Source organism: Triticum aestivum, chromosome 2D (assembly GCF_018294505.1).
Source record: "Triticum aestivum cultivar Chinese Spring chromosome 2D, IWGSC CS RefSeq v2.1, whole genome shotgun sequence".
In the NCBI taxonomy this organism is placed as follows: Eukaryota; Viridiplantae; Streptophyta; class Magnoliopsida; order Poales; family Poaceae; genus Triticum; species Triticum aestivum.
Genome location: NC_057799.1, coordinates 573149780 through 573164438, shown reverse-complemented (window position 1 = coordinate 573164438; position 14659 = coordinate 573149780).

The window sequence follows — 14659 nt, the reverse complement described above, 5'->3', positions numbered from 1 at the left end:
GAGAGAGAGAGAGAGAGAGAGAGAGAGAGAGGGCGGGGTGGGGCTCGGCCGTTAGTTAGGTCAATTCTTTGTCGTCCCCCCTCCTTTGTTGTCTGCTTTTTTGCTCTTTGTCGTCTGGTAGCAGACGGCAAAGAGGGGGGCGTTAGTTTTTTCTAAGCAGCTCGTTAGTGGGGCCCACCTCTCTCTTTGCCGTCTGCCAGCTGACGGCAAAGATTCTTTGCCGTCCGCTAGCAGACGGCAAAGAATTGGTTGATGGCAAAGACCTTCTTTGCCATCAGCCAGTTCTTTGCCGTCCGTTTTTTATAAGCGGACGGCAAAGACCTTCTTTGCCGTCAGCCAGCAGACGGCAAAGAATTGGCAGACGGCAAATAAGCTAATTCCAGTAGTGCTCCTCCCCTCACCTCCTTTATATATGAGGGCGGGGGGGCACCTCTAAGTACATCAATTGTTTTTTAGCCATGTGCGGTGCCCCCCTCCACCGTTTACTCATCCGGTCATATTGTCGTAGTGCTTAGGCGAAGCCCTACGCGAATCACATCACCATCACCGTCACCACGCCGTCGTGCTGACGAAACTCTCCCTCAACACTCTGCTGGATCAAGAGTTCGAGGGACGTCATCGAGCTGAACGTGTGCAGAACTCAGAGGTGTCGTACGTTCGGTGCTTGATCGGTTGAATCGAGAAGACGTTCGACTACATCAACCGCGTTAAGCTAACGCTTCTGCTTTCGGTCCATGAGGGTACATGGACACACTCTCCCCCTCTCGTTGCTATGCATCTCCTAGATAGATCTTGCGTGATCGTAGGAAATTTTTTAAAATTGCATGCTACGTTCCCCAACAGAAATGTAATTCTTGGATTTACTGTGTGGGATGTACATACGAACGGAAACGTATTCCTTGGATTGACTGTGTGGGATGTACATGCAAAGGGAAACATTTCCCTGGGATTCACTATGTGGGATGTACTTATGGACAAAAATTATTGGGCCTATATAATTATATGCGATGGCTAGCCCGATCGCACACGAGCTCATTTTGTCCAGCGTGTGTGACCGGAGGGCCTATCCCCGACGATTTCTGGGTCATGTGGGAAGGACCCCCTATCGCACACACTAGCAAGGCAACGGTTTAAAATGCCTTTGCGGAAAGGGCTTAAAAACCGTTTGTATAGCAGCTCGCTGTACTAGTGACCTCTCAGATAGCGCAAGACCCTTTCTAGTGCATGCCAATGATCTCACCCGGGTTCGACATGAACCTACTCAGTTTGCTCACAGCAAAAGAGATATTTGGCATTGTAGCGCTGGCCAAGTACATGAGTGAACCGACAATTTGAGAGTATCTTAATTGATCTCTCATTTCTTTCTTGTTCTTTCTAAGTGTCATGCTAGGATCATAAGGTGTTGGAGAAGGCTTGCTATCCATAAAGCCGAACTGGATCAAGACCTTCTCAACATAGTGAGATTGCGTTTGAGTAATCCCACTCTCATCCTTAATAAGTTTTATGTTTAGTATCACATCAGGTTCTCCTAGATCTTTCATATCAAAACTCTTTGATAGAAAAGACTTGACCTCATTGATCGCATCAATATGTGTACCAAAGATCAGTATGTCATCCACATACAAACATAATATGACACTATTGCCCCCACCACGGCGATAGTAAACACACCTATCAGCCTCATTAATGATAAATCATGTAGGAGTTAGAGTTCTTTCAAACTTCTCATGCCATTGCTTAGGTGCTTGTTTTAGACCATACAATGATTTTAACAACTTGCACACCTTTCTCTCTTCACCCTTTACCACAAACCCATCAGGCTAATCCATATAGATTTCCTCTTCCAACCTCCATTTAGAAAAGTTGTCTTTACATCCATTTGATGAATGATAAGACCATAATAGGTAGCCAGGGAAAATAGTACCCGAACGGTGGTCATTTTAGCAACAAGTGAATAGGTGTCAATGTAATCTTCTCCTTATTTCTGAGTGTGACCCTTGGCTACAAGACGCGCCTTGTACTTATCCATAGTACCATCAGGCCTTAGCTTCCTTTTGAACACCCACTTACAGCCCACAGGTTTACAACCATATGGTCTATCAGTTAGCTCACAAGTTCCATTAGAAAGAATTGAGTCCATCTCATAATGAACAACTTCTTTCCAATCATCTACATCCGGAGATGCATATGCCTCTGCAATAGACTTGGGAGTGTCATCCACAAGGTATACAATGAAGTCATCACCAAAGGATTTTGCAACCCTTTGTCTCTTACTCCTCACGGGAGCTTCATCATCATCCTTCTCAAGGACTTCCTCATGAGATTGTTCGAAATAATCATCATATGTAGTAGATTCAGGAATTATCTCAGAAGAAAATTTAGCAATGTTATGCATATTTTTCATAGGAAATATATTCTCAAAAAATGTTGCATCAAGATATTCCATTATAGTATCAACATGAATACAAGGTACCTCAGATTTAACCACTAAAATCTATGAGCAATGCTCCTTCGAGAATAGCCTAGAAAGACACAATCCACTGTCTTTGGTCCGAGTTTGCGTTTCTTAGGAATAGGAATATTGACCTTTGCCTAGCATCCCCAAGTGCGCAAATAAGAAAGTGATTGTTTTCTCCCAACCAACTCCTCATAAGAGTTTTCTCTTTATTCTTGTTAGGAACTCCATTCAGGACATGACAAGAAGGCAATAGAGCCTCCCCCACCATGCCTTAGATAAACCAGCAGTATCTAACATGGCATTCACCAAGTCAGTCAGTGTGCGATTTTTCCTCTCCGCAACCCCATTTGATTAGGGTGAATAGGGAGGCGCCTCTCATGAATAATACTATGTTCCTCAAAAAATTCATCAAATACTTTGGGGAAATACTCGCTGCCATGATCGGACCTAATACGCTTGATCTTTCTCTCTAGTTGATTTTCAACTTCAGCTTTATAGATTTTAAAGTAGTCTAAAGCTTCATCTTTAGTTTGAAACAAATAAACATAACAAAATCTAGTCACATCATCAATCAATGTCATGAAATATCTCTTTCCAACTTTTTTCAACACACCATTCATCTCACAAAGATCAGAATGTGTGAGTTCTAGAGGTGCCAAGTTTCTCTCCACGGCAGCTGTGTGAGGCTTTTGAGGTTGCTTCGATTGCACACAACTATGGCACTTAGAACCTTTGGCAATAGTGAAATTCGGAACTAAACTCATACTGGATAGCCGATACATTAAACCAAAATTAAATGAGAGTACCAAATACTTGCATCATCATTAACACGAACACAAATTTGGTTTACTGACTTACTGCAAAAATCTAAAAGGGAAAAGCGGAACCAGCCTTCGCACTCATAGCCTTTGCCTATAAATTGTCCAAATCTCGACATGATTACTTTATTCGACTCTAAAACTACCTTAAACACATCGACATAGAAGGGAGCCGCTAGCTAGATTCTTGTTCATAGTGGGGACATGCTGCACGTTCCTTAGTTGCACGATCTTTCCTGAAGTAAACTTCAGATCTACAGTGTCAATGCCATGAACAGAAGCATGTGACCCATTCCCCATTAGGACGGAAGAATCCCTTGCGACCTGATAAGAAGTAAACAAAGAGACGTCAGCACACACATGAACGTTAGCACCCGAATCAATCCACCATGAAGATGATTGAAATACTAAAAGTAGAATAGGTAAATTACCATACCCATCAATATTGCTAGCAGTCACCATGTTGATAGTCTTAGAGCTCGTTTTCCCTCTGCGGTCTGCACGTTCTGGGCATTCCTTGGGAAAGTGTCCAGGCTTCCCACATGTGTAGTGATGTCTACTACACAACCTTCTTCTTGTAGACGTTGTTGGGCCTCCAAGTGCAGAGGTTTGTAGGACAGTAGCAAATTTCCCTCAAGTGGATGACTGTGACGCCCCCGATTCAATCATACACTAATCCTACACGCAAACGTGTACGATCAAGATCAGGGACTCACGGGAAGATATCACAACACAACTCTAAAAATAAAATAAGTCATACAAGCATCATAATACAAGCCAGGGGCCTCGAGGGCTCGAATACCAGTGCTCGATCATAGACGAGTCAGGGGAAGCAACAATATCTGAGTACAGACATAAGTTAAACAAGTTTGCCTTAAGAAGGCTAGCACAAACTGGGATACAGATCGAAAGAGGCGCAGGCCTCCTGCATGGGATCCTCCTAAACTACTCCTGGTCGTCGTCAGCGGCCTGCACGTAGTAGTAGGCACCCTCGGTGTAGTAGGGGTCGTCGTCGACGGTGGCGTCAAGCTCCTGGGCTCCAACATCTGGTTGCGACAACCAGGTAGAATGGAAAGGGGGGAAAGAGGGAGAAAAGCAACCGTGAGTACTCATCCAAAGTACTCCCAAGCGAGGATCTACACTACATATGCATGGGTATCCGTGTAAAGGGGCAATATCGATGGACTGAACTGCATAATGCCAGAATAAGAGGGGGATAGCTAGTCCTGTCGAAGACTACGCTTCTGGCAGCCTCCATCTTGCATCATGTAGAAGAGAGTAGATGGTAAGTTCACCAAGTATCATCGCATAGCATAATCCTACCCGGCGATCCTCTCCTCGTCGTCCTGTTAGAGAACGATCACCGGGTTGTATCTGGCACTTCGAAGGGTGTGTTTTATTTAGTATCCGGTTCTAGTTGTCATAAGGTCAAGGTACAACTCCGGGTCGTCCTGTTGCTGAAGATCACGGCTATTCGAATAGATAAACTTCCCTGCAGGGGTGCACCACATTACCCAACACGCTCAATCCCATTTGGCCGGACACACTTTCCTGGGTCATGCCCGGCCTCGGAAGATCAACACGTCGCAACCCTACCTAGGCACAACAGAGAGGTCAGCACACCGGTCTAAATCCTATGGCGCAGGGGTCTGGGCCCATCGCCCATTGCACACCTGCATGTTGCGTGGGCGGCCGGAAGCAGAACTAGCCCCCTTAATACAAGAGCAGGCTTACGTTCCAATCTGGCACGCGCCGCTCGGTCGCTTACGTCACGAAGGCTTCGGCTGATACCACGACGCCGAGTGCCCATAACGGTTCCCACGTAGTTGGTTAGTGCGTATAGTCCAGTGGCCAGACTCAGATCAAATACCAAGATCTCGTTAAGCGTGTTAATTGCTGTAACTGTGGATGCCGACCTGGGCCAGGCCCACCTCTCACCTAGGTGGTCTCAACCTGCCCTGTTGCTCCGCCACAAAGTAACAGTCGGGGGCCGTCGGGAACCCAGGCCCACCTCTACCGGGATGGAGCCACCTGCCCCTTCAGCCCCCATCTCCGAACAGTATCATAAGTAATGTAACAGTATAAAGTATATAGCATATGCCCGTGATCACTTCCCGAAGTGATCACGGCCCAATAGTATAGCATGGCAAACGGACAAGAGTGTAGGGCCACTGATGGAACACTAGCATCCTATACTAAGCATTAGGATAGCAGGTAAAGGTATCAACAATTGTAGCAACAATGACAGGCTATGCAGCAGAATAGGATTAAACGAAAGCACTAACATGGTACACTACTCTAATGCAAGCAGTAGAGAGAAGTAATAGGCGATATCTGGTGATCAAGGGGGGGCTTGCCTGGTTGCTCTGGCAAGAGAAGGGTTCGTCGTCGATGTAGTCGATCACATGGGTACCGGCAGTGGTCTCGGAGTCTACTGGAAAGAAGTAACAAAGGGGGAACACAATAAATAACAGAGCAATCAAAGCATCACAAGGCATAACATGGGAATACGCGGTGCTAGGCGTGACTTAACGCAGTACTAGGCGATACTGGCGAAGGGGGAAACATCCGGGAAAGTATTCCCGGTGTTTTGCGTTTTCGGACAGATCAACCGGAGGGGGAAAGTTGCATGTTTGCTATGCTAGGGAGGTGTGGCGGACGAACGGGCTACGTATCCGGATTCGTCTCATCGTTGTGAGCAACTTTCATGTAGAAAACATTTTCATCTGAGCTACCGTTTATTTTCTATTAATTTTCAAAGTTTTATTCATTTTCTGAAATTATTATTAATTTGAAATTAATAGACAAAATGCTATGGGTACCCAGCCCTGTGTACACAGAATGTACATGGAGGCTGACATGTGGACCAAGTGGACCCAGTTGACCAGTCAAAGTTTGACTGGTCAACAGGGGTGAGGCCCCGTGTCATTGGCTACCTAGTTAACTAATAGTTTTAGTTAAACTAATTAGGTAGTTAAAATGTTAATTAAATGGACTAATTAGATTAATTAATTTATTTAGTTAATTAATTAACTAATTATTTTAATTATTATATCTTTTCATTTATTTATTTTTCATTTTCGGGTGGACCCCGCGTGTCATTGGCCGGGGACTTAACGGGCGCGTGGTTACGGGCTAGGGGGATCCGGGTGTCACCCGTTTGGTGAAACCGGGGCAGGGGGGTCAGCGCGCGCCAGCCGGCGCCAGCGGCACGGGCGATGAGAGGCACGGCAGAGGCAGCGGGATGAAGCAGCGCGAAGGGCGAGGCACGGGCGGAGAGGTGGGGCAGCGGCCACGGTGAGTGGATGTGGGCGCGGCCAACGAGGTTGGGGGCGGACGCGGCGAGCGGCCAGCGTGGGCTCAGCGGCGGGCACTCACGCAGGAGCCAGGTGGAGCAATGGCGGCGCGCGCAGCGTGAGCGTGCGCGCTTCGGCGCGGGCAGGCGCAGCCAGGAGGAGGGGACGGGCACGGTGCAGGGGAGCGGGTGCGTGCGGTGTGCGCATACACGCGAGGGAATAGCGGGGCGCGGCGGTGCAGTGCGTGGCCGATGTGGCCGTGATGACCGGGGCTATGGTCATGAGCTCGCGGGTGGACGGAGCCGGTGACAGAGATCGAGGGGAGAGGAGGCCGGTGGCCTCACCAGCGTTGCAGGGACGAGGGGTGGCGAGGCTTGGTGAAGCTGCTCGGGGGGGAGATGAGGATGACGGCAGCGACGGTTGACGGCTCCGGTGAATGGCGCTCGTCGACGGCGGTTCATGGCGGCGTCGAGGTCGTGTCGCGAACTAGTTCTGGATCGGGGAGAGGGTGAGGACGGGGCGACGATGATCCGGCAACCGCGTCTGTTGGGAGGTGAGACGACGCCGGCGGGAGGTAGGAGGCGCACAGGGCGAGGCAGGGCGCTGCCCTGCGCGAGTGCTGGTGTGTGGTGCGTGTGTGGAGCGAGGGAGGAGGAACGAGGTTGGGGGTCTAGGGTTCGGGGGATGGAGAGGTAGGCCATATAGGCCAGGGGCGGGGTGGGCCAGCTGGCTGGCCAGCTGGGCCTCACGGCCCAGCGGGGGGGACTGGTCTTTTGTTCTTTTGTTTTCTTTGTTTTTCTTTTCTTTTGTTTTCTATTTTTTTCTGTTGCACTTTTAACAATAATCCATTTTTGTAAAATGTGTGGCTGGTCTCAATATTTAGTATTCAACATACCTCACTGTCACTAAAAGTTTGGGAGCGATTAGTAGTTGTTTCGTATTTTTATAAAATGGAAATGACATAAATGCGGCGGTCTAGGTTACTGTTTTTCATATCCAAGGGCATTTTAATCCTTTAGAAAAATGTTGATTGATGCATGAAAATTATCTAAGGAATATTTACAACCTAATGAACATTTTTAATTCACTGTTTTATGAAACTATTGTTTGATTTGTTATTTGAATTTGTATTTCAACTAAATTTGAAACGAGCGAGGTTTTGCAAAATTTTAATTACAATGACCTGGCATCATTAACAGGGGTTTACTGTAGCTTAACTATCGGGGTGTCACAATTCTCCTCTACTACAAGAAATCTCGTCCCAAGATTTAAGATGCGTAAGGGGGAAGGTTCTGGTTACGAAATTCTAGCGAGTGTTCTCGGTCTTAGTTGCTCTCCTCGAGGAGGTTGATCCATAACGCGGATGTTTTCATACCTCAGCCTGAGGTCATCATGATAAAGTCGGCATCCTTTCTTCGGGAACTCCATCGTACTTACGAAAAGGATAAGGGGTAGCTTTGGAAGAACGGAACTCTACAAGGTGGCTATCTGGTTTATAACTCAGGGATGTGGTAGAAAGTAACTCTCAAGTTGAAACTTAGGAAAATATCGAGAGCAAAGTAAGAAGGTACAATAAGAAGTTTCAAGCGAGTAGGCAATTGTTCGATGCATGAAACAAGGCGTGAAAGGGGTATAGAGCAACGCGAGAAAGTATCGTGTCTGATACCAGAATAGATCACTAGGAAGGTGGCGGAAAGTAACTCTCAAATTGAAACTTAAGAAAATATCAAGAATATAGTAAGAAGGTTCCAAGAGATGCTTTGAGCAGGCAGGCAATCGTTTGATACCTAATCAGAAGGTGAAACGGATTTCAGGGCAACGTGAATAAATATTGCGTATGATGCCAGAATAGATCACTGGGAATGTGGCTCGTGAATTGCATACGAAGCCAAGCGATTAACTCTGGAAACAGGGTGTACGGGAGAGTCAGGTTTTGATCCTGTGGAACTGTGGGTTATGGGCCCACCATGTGGGTTAAAAGTAGGAAGGGCGGTGACATCTTGCCCGATCATGTAAGCAAGGCATGTCAGAGGATAGTTTGTCGGTTATGTCGGCAACAACATTGGTACCAAGGGTAAGGGACGAAGAGAACCATTATCCTGCTCGTTGAACGAGGCGGGCCGATAGGCAAGGTTCTCGTCCATCGGCGGTTACCGGAATGTCATCAACAATAGAAACAGGGTCTCACAAACAGAGTTGTACACCGATGTGTTTACATAAGCATTGAATTATTACTACTTAGATTATATAGATCACAAGAAAGGTCAAAACAAACCAATGGAAAGGAAAAGGTGATCATCAGGTCAAATAGAACAATGGAAAGGAAGAATGTGTTTAAACACATATTTCAGGGGTATATCCTTCTCAAGGACAAACAGAGCATGATATCCATGATAGGATATAACGTAGAAAACCCTTTAGGAAACGGGAGAGAAATATCATGACATTACCCATACAATCGGTGTTTGGGGTAATTTGATAAAGAAAATTAAGCATTGTGCTTCAAATGTTCTTATTGAAATTCGGAGTACCGCATACATGCTTCGAGATAGCATTGACATGTTCTTCAAGCAAAGGTCGGACTTTGGATACTCAAGGGATTTCATCAGGAACAACTTAGAGTATAAGTCTTACAATTTCCTCATGAAAGAATGGGTAACATTATTAAAGAGGATACTATAACAATAGGTCCTCCGGTCAAGTGTGCTAGGCATGACATCACCTTACCGGGTCATATAAAGACCAATGTTATAACTCTTGAAAATATGCTCCAACCATCATATCTGACCGAGATTCAGATCTGATCGGTGTTAGGAAACCTCAGACTCAGGATGCCTGAGAAGAAAAGGTGCAAGACAAATTGACGAGACGACATTGTAAGATTCTCGGGAAATGTACAATGGAAGCGAGTTCCGAAGCAAGAGTTCGCCATTAAACCAAGGAGAGGGTGAGGAGCTGGCTGATGGACTCAGCGACAATTCATCGAGAATTCCAACAAGTCAGATTTCCACCATTATGTGAACAAGGAGATAACATTTGTTGGATCAAATGATATAATGAGGTATGCTCGAGGAAAACATGCACAATTAAACATTGGTTGAAAAGTGCACCCGAAATATGGGCTTAGGTAGCATGATCAATGTTTAGAATGGTGATGGTGAGAAGTATCAGCTGTATCAAGAATTCTCAAGAGGTGGTGAAATTCCCACGACATTCTTGACATAGATGGTGGTAATATTCCAAGGTAAAGAAGAACAAATGCTGGATAGCAAGGAACTCAAGGTATAACACAAAACACGAACAAGTTTGTGTTGGAGGGAAGGCAATAAAGTGGCCGATGAGAACACAAATCATCGAGGGCAAGGACGGTATTTCTCATCATGAATTCGATTGATATCCTGGAAGAGCTCAGAATGTTGATGATGATCACGACACAATTGTCGAGAGATTTCATGAAGTTGTAATCGATCGGCGATGACATCAAGTCAAAGGAATGATGAAGCGCAAGGGTATTGGATCCACGGGTGAGACACAAACTCGAAACCACGCTTGCGGTTCAAGGCGAAATGATATGATGAGGAAGATCGACGTAAGCTTAGCTCATCATCGAAAATTGTGCTCCGGGAAGAAGGACCAGGTAGCACAGTTAAAATTTAGCATGATAAGGATATAGCCAATCAGGCTAGGAATGACTTGAAGGATTATTAAACTCATAAGCAACGAAAATTACTTAGAGTTATCGTATCGGAGCGCGGAATCAATTCACTTATCGATGTTCTTGGTTGACGACAACCCAGAACCCGTGGAGTCACTATGACAGGGAAGGTACTACTTCATCAGAAATTCATAAGATATATCCTCGAGATACCATGGGGGTAATACAAGAAGGCAGATCAAAATAGAGGTTGGGCAGGCGTATTGATCTGAAGAAGGCAAGTACTCTAACTTGTCCGAGAAATGGAATCAAGAAGAAAATGGTCGAAGCCACGGTTGCAAAAGACCAATTCCCATATATAAGATGAACTTATACCAAAGAGGGTTTAAGAGAAGCATGCATGATAAGATCTGCATCGTGTCCATGGGCATGAACGCAATGTTCAAGGTCGACTCCCACTTCTCCAATACACAACTTCTCATTTACTACTCTCAGTTAGGAATGTTTAGAGTTTGAAAGTTTAACTTGCGGAATACCAGAAGGTCATGACCCATGAAGACTTTTGGGTTCACACAAATGTATATGTTCAACCCATCGGGGCATCTTAGAAACATATACCACAACTCCAGGAGTAATTCATACAAGCTCGAAAGCAGCACATGGTTGAGAAAGCAGAGGATACAATTTGCCCGAGGCATTATGTATCCAAGGACGGCTCAGAAGATTATTGAATATGAAGGACGCTGTCGGATAAAACCCAACAAGGTATCTGACAGTCCATAACAGTGTTGATGTGAGTATCGGTACTCATTCAGAGGAAGAAGGAATGCAAAGGCATCGGATTATAGAAACAACTGACTAATTCCAAGCTCAAATGCAAAGGAATTATGATTTCCAAATCAAAGGATCAGAAGCAAACGCTCTGATCAAGGATGGATAATTTGAATAGACTTAGGGGTACAATCGATGGCAATTTAATTGGTTGAGAACCAGATCATGTTCAAAATGACGTCTGAGCCAGAAGGATAATTTTCAGGGAATAAATGATGATTGTGTGCATTCACACACATGTTGAATCAACAGGATCAGAATGTCGATCACAAAGTATTTTAATGAATATTGCTAGACATATGGAAGTAACCATTATGCAAGCAGGTAAAGAAGATCAAGAGCAATAGGCTACGGAGGATTTCGGAAGAGCGAATGGCATTTCAAAGAATTTTGCGAAACACCTGAACAACTGGGGATGAACGAATCCCCGGTAAGTGTGAGGAATTATTCATACATGTATTCATGAGGAAAAGGAGCTGCAAGGCAGCAGACACAAAGGATTCTCGGAATATCCGAAGTATTTCAGGGTATCTTGTAATAACAAGATCAAACTGGAAATGAAGTTATGGACGACAAGTGTATGTAGCTTTCCATAGGGATTTATCGGTGGTATGAAATTCCAACGGCGAAGGGCACGAGGGTCTCGTGGAAACATCGTAGAGTATCTTCAAAAATTTCTGGTGCAGCAAGCGATCATCTGGACTGAAGGGGCTCTTCGGGAGAAGTATTCTCGAGAACCTAAAGTTAGATTTTAGAAAAATCATTTAACTCGAATAGAAGAGAGATTAGAATCCAAGAGTAAAGATTGAGGAGTAAAAGATCCTAATACCACCCAATGGCGACGTGGGCCCATGGGCCGCACAGCCATGTTAGTAAAAGTTTTGCAATGACTAGACTCAACTTCGGCCAAGGAGTTTGGAAGGGGATTCCTACAGGCAGTCGGCTCTGATACCAACTTGTGACGCCCCCGATTCAATCATACACTAATCATACACGCAAACGTGTACGATCAAGATCAGGGACTCACGGGAAGATATCACAACACAACTCTAAAAATAACATAAGTCATACAAGCATCATGATACAAGCCAGGGGCCTCGAGGGCTCGAATACCAGTGCTCGATCATAGACGAGTCAGCGGAAGCAACAATATCTGAGTACAGACATAAGTTAAACAAGTTTGCCTTAAGAAGGCTAGCACAAACTGGGATACAGATCGAAAGAGGCGCAGGCCTCCTGCCTGGGATCCTCCTAAACTACTCCTGGTCGTCGTCAGCGGCCTGCACGTAGTAGTAGGCACCCTCGGTGTAGTAGGGGTCGTCGTCGATGGTGGCGTCAAGCTCCTGGGCTCCAACATCTGGTTGCGACAACCAGGTAGAATGGAAAGGGGGGAAAGAGGGAGAAAAGCAACCGTGAGTACTCATCCAAAGTACTCGCAAGCAAGGATCTACACTACATATGCATGGGTATCCGTGTAAAGGGGCAATATCGATGGACTGAACTGCAGAATGCCAGAATAAGAGGGGGATAGCTAGTCCTGTCGAGGACTACGCTTCTGGCAGCCTCCATCTTGCAGCATGTAGAAGAGAGTAGATGGTAAGTTCACCAAGTATCATCGCATAGCATAATCCTACCCGGCGATCCTCTCCTCATCGCCCTGTTAGAGAACGATCACCGGGTTGTATCTGGCACTTCGAAGGGTGTGTTTTATTAAGTATCCGGTTCTAGTTGTCATAAGGTCAAGGTACAACTCCGGGTCGTCCTGTTACCGAAGATCATGGCTATTCGAATAGATAAACTTGCCTGCAGGGGTGCACCACATTACCCAACATGATCGATCCCATTTGGCCGGACACACTTTCCTGGGTCATGCCCGGCCTCGAAAGATCAACACATTGCAGCCCTACCTAGGCACAACAGAGAGGTCAGCACGCCGGTCTAAATCCTATGGCGCAGGGGTCTGGGCCCATCGCCTATTGCACACCTGCACGTTGCGAGGGCGGCCGGAAGTAGAACTAGCCCCCTTAATACAAGAGCAGGCTTACGTTCCAATCCGGCGCGCGCCGCTCAGTCGCTGACGTCACGAAGGCTTCGGCTGATACCACGACGCCGAGTGCCCATAACGGTTCCCGCGTAGTTGGTTAGTGCATATAGGTCAGTGGCGAGACTCAGATCAAATACCAAGATCTCATTAAGCGTGTTAATTGATGTAACCGCGGACGCCGACTAGGGCCAGGCCCACCTCTCACCTAGGTGGTCTCAACCTGCCCTGTCGCTCCACCATAAAGTAACAGTCAGGGGCCGTCGGGAACCCAGGCCCACCTCTACCGGGATGGAGCCACCTGCCCCTTCAGCCCCCATCTCCGAACAGTATCATAAGTAATGTAACAGTATAAAGTATATAGCATATGCCCGTGATCACTTCCCGAAGTGATCACGGCCCAGTAGTGTAGCATGGCAGACGGACAAGAGTGTAGGGCCACTGATGGAACACTAGCATCCTATACTAAGCATTAGGATAGCAGGTAAAGGTATCAACAATTGTAGCAACAATGACAGGCTATGCAGCAGAATAGGATTTAACGAAAGCAGTAACATGATACACTACTCTAATGCAAGCCGTAGAGAGAAGGAATAGGCGATATCTGCTGATCAAGGGGGGGCTTGCCTGGTTGCTCTGGCAAGAGAAGGGTTCGTCGTCGATGTAGTCGATCACATGGATACCGGCAGCGGTCTCGGAGTCTACCGGAAAGAAGTAACAGAGGGGGAACACAATAAATAACGGAGCAATCAAAGCATCACAAGGCATAGCATGGCAATACGCGGTGCTAGGCGTGACTTAACGCAGTACTAGGCGATACTGGCGAAGGGGGGAAACATCCGGGAAAGTATTTCCGGTGTTTTGCATTTTCGGACAGATCAACCGGAGGGGGAAAGCTGCATGTTTGCTATGCTAGGGAGGTGTGGCAGACGAACGGGCTATGTATCCGGATTCATCTCGTCGTTCTGAGCAACTTTCATGTAGAAAACATTTTCATCTGAGCTACCATTTATTTTGTATTAATTTTCAAAGTTTTATTCATTTTCTGATATTATTATTAATTTGAAATTAACAGACAAAATGCTATGGGTACCCAGCCCTGTGTACACAGAATGTACATAGAGGCTGACATGTGGGCCAAGTGGACCTAGTTGACCAGTCAAAGTTTGACTGGTCAACAGGGGTGAGGCCCCGTGTCATTGGCTGCCTAGTTAACTAATAGTTTTAGTTAAACTAATTAGGTAGTTAAAATGTTAATTAAATGGACTAATTAGATTAATTTATTTTTTTAGTTAATTAATTAACTAATTATTTTAATTAGTATGTCTTTTCATTTATTTATTTTTCATTTTTGGGTGGACCCCGCGTGTCATTGGCCAGGGACTTAACGGGCGCGCGGTTACGGGCTTGGGGGATCCGGGTGTCGCCCGATTGGTGAAACCGCGTGGGGCAGGGGGTCAGCGTGCGCCAGCCGGCGCCGGGTGCGGCGGCGAGGCGCCAGCGGCACGGGCGATGAGAGGCACGGCAGTGGCAGCGGGACGAAGCAGCGCGGGGGCGTGC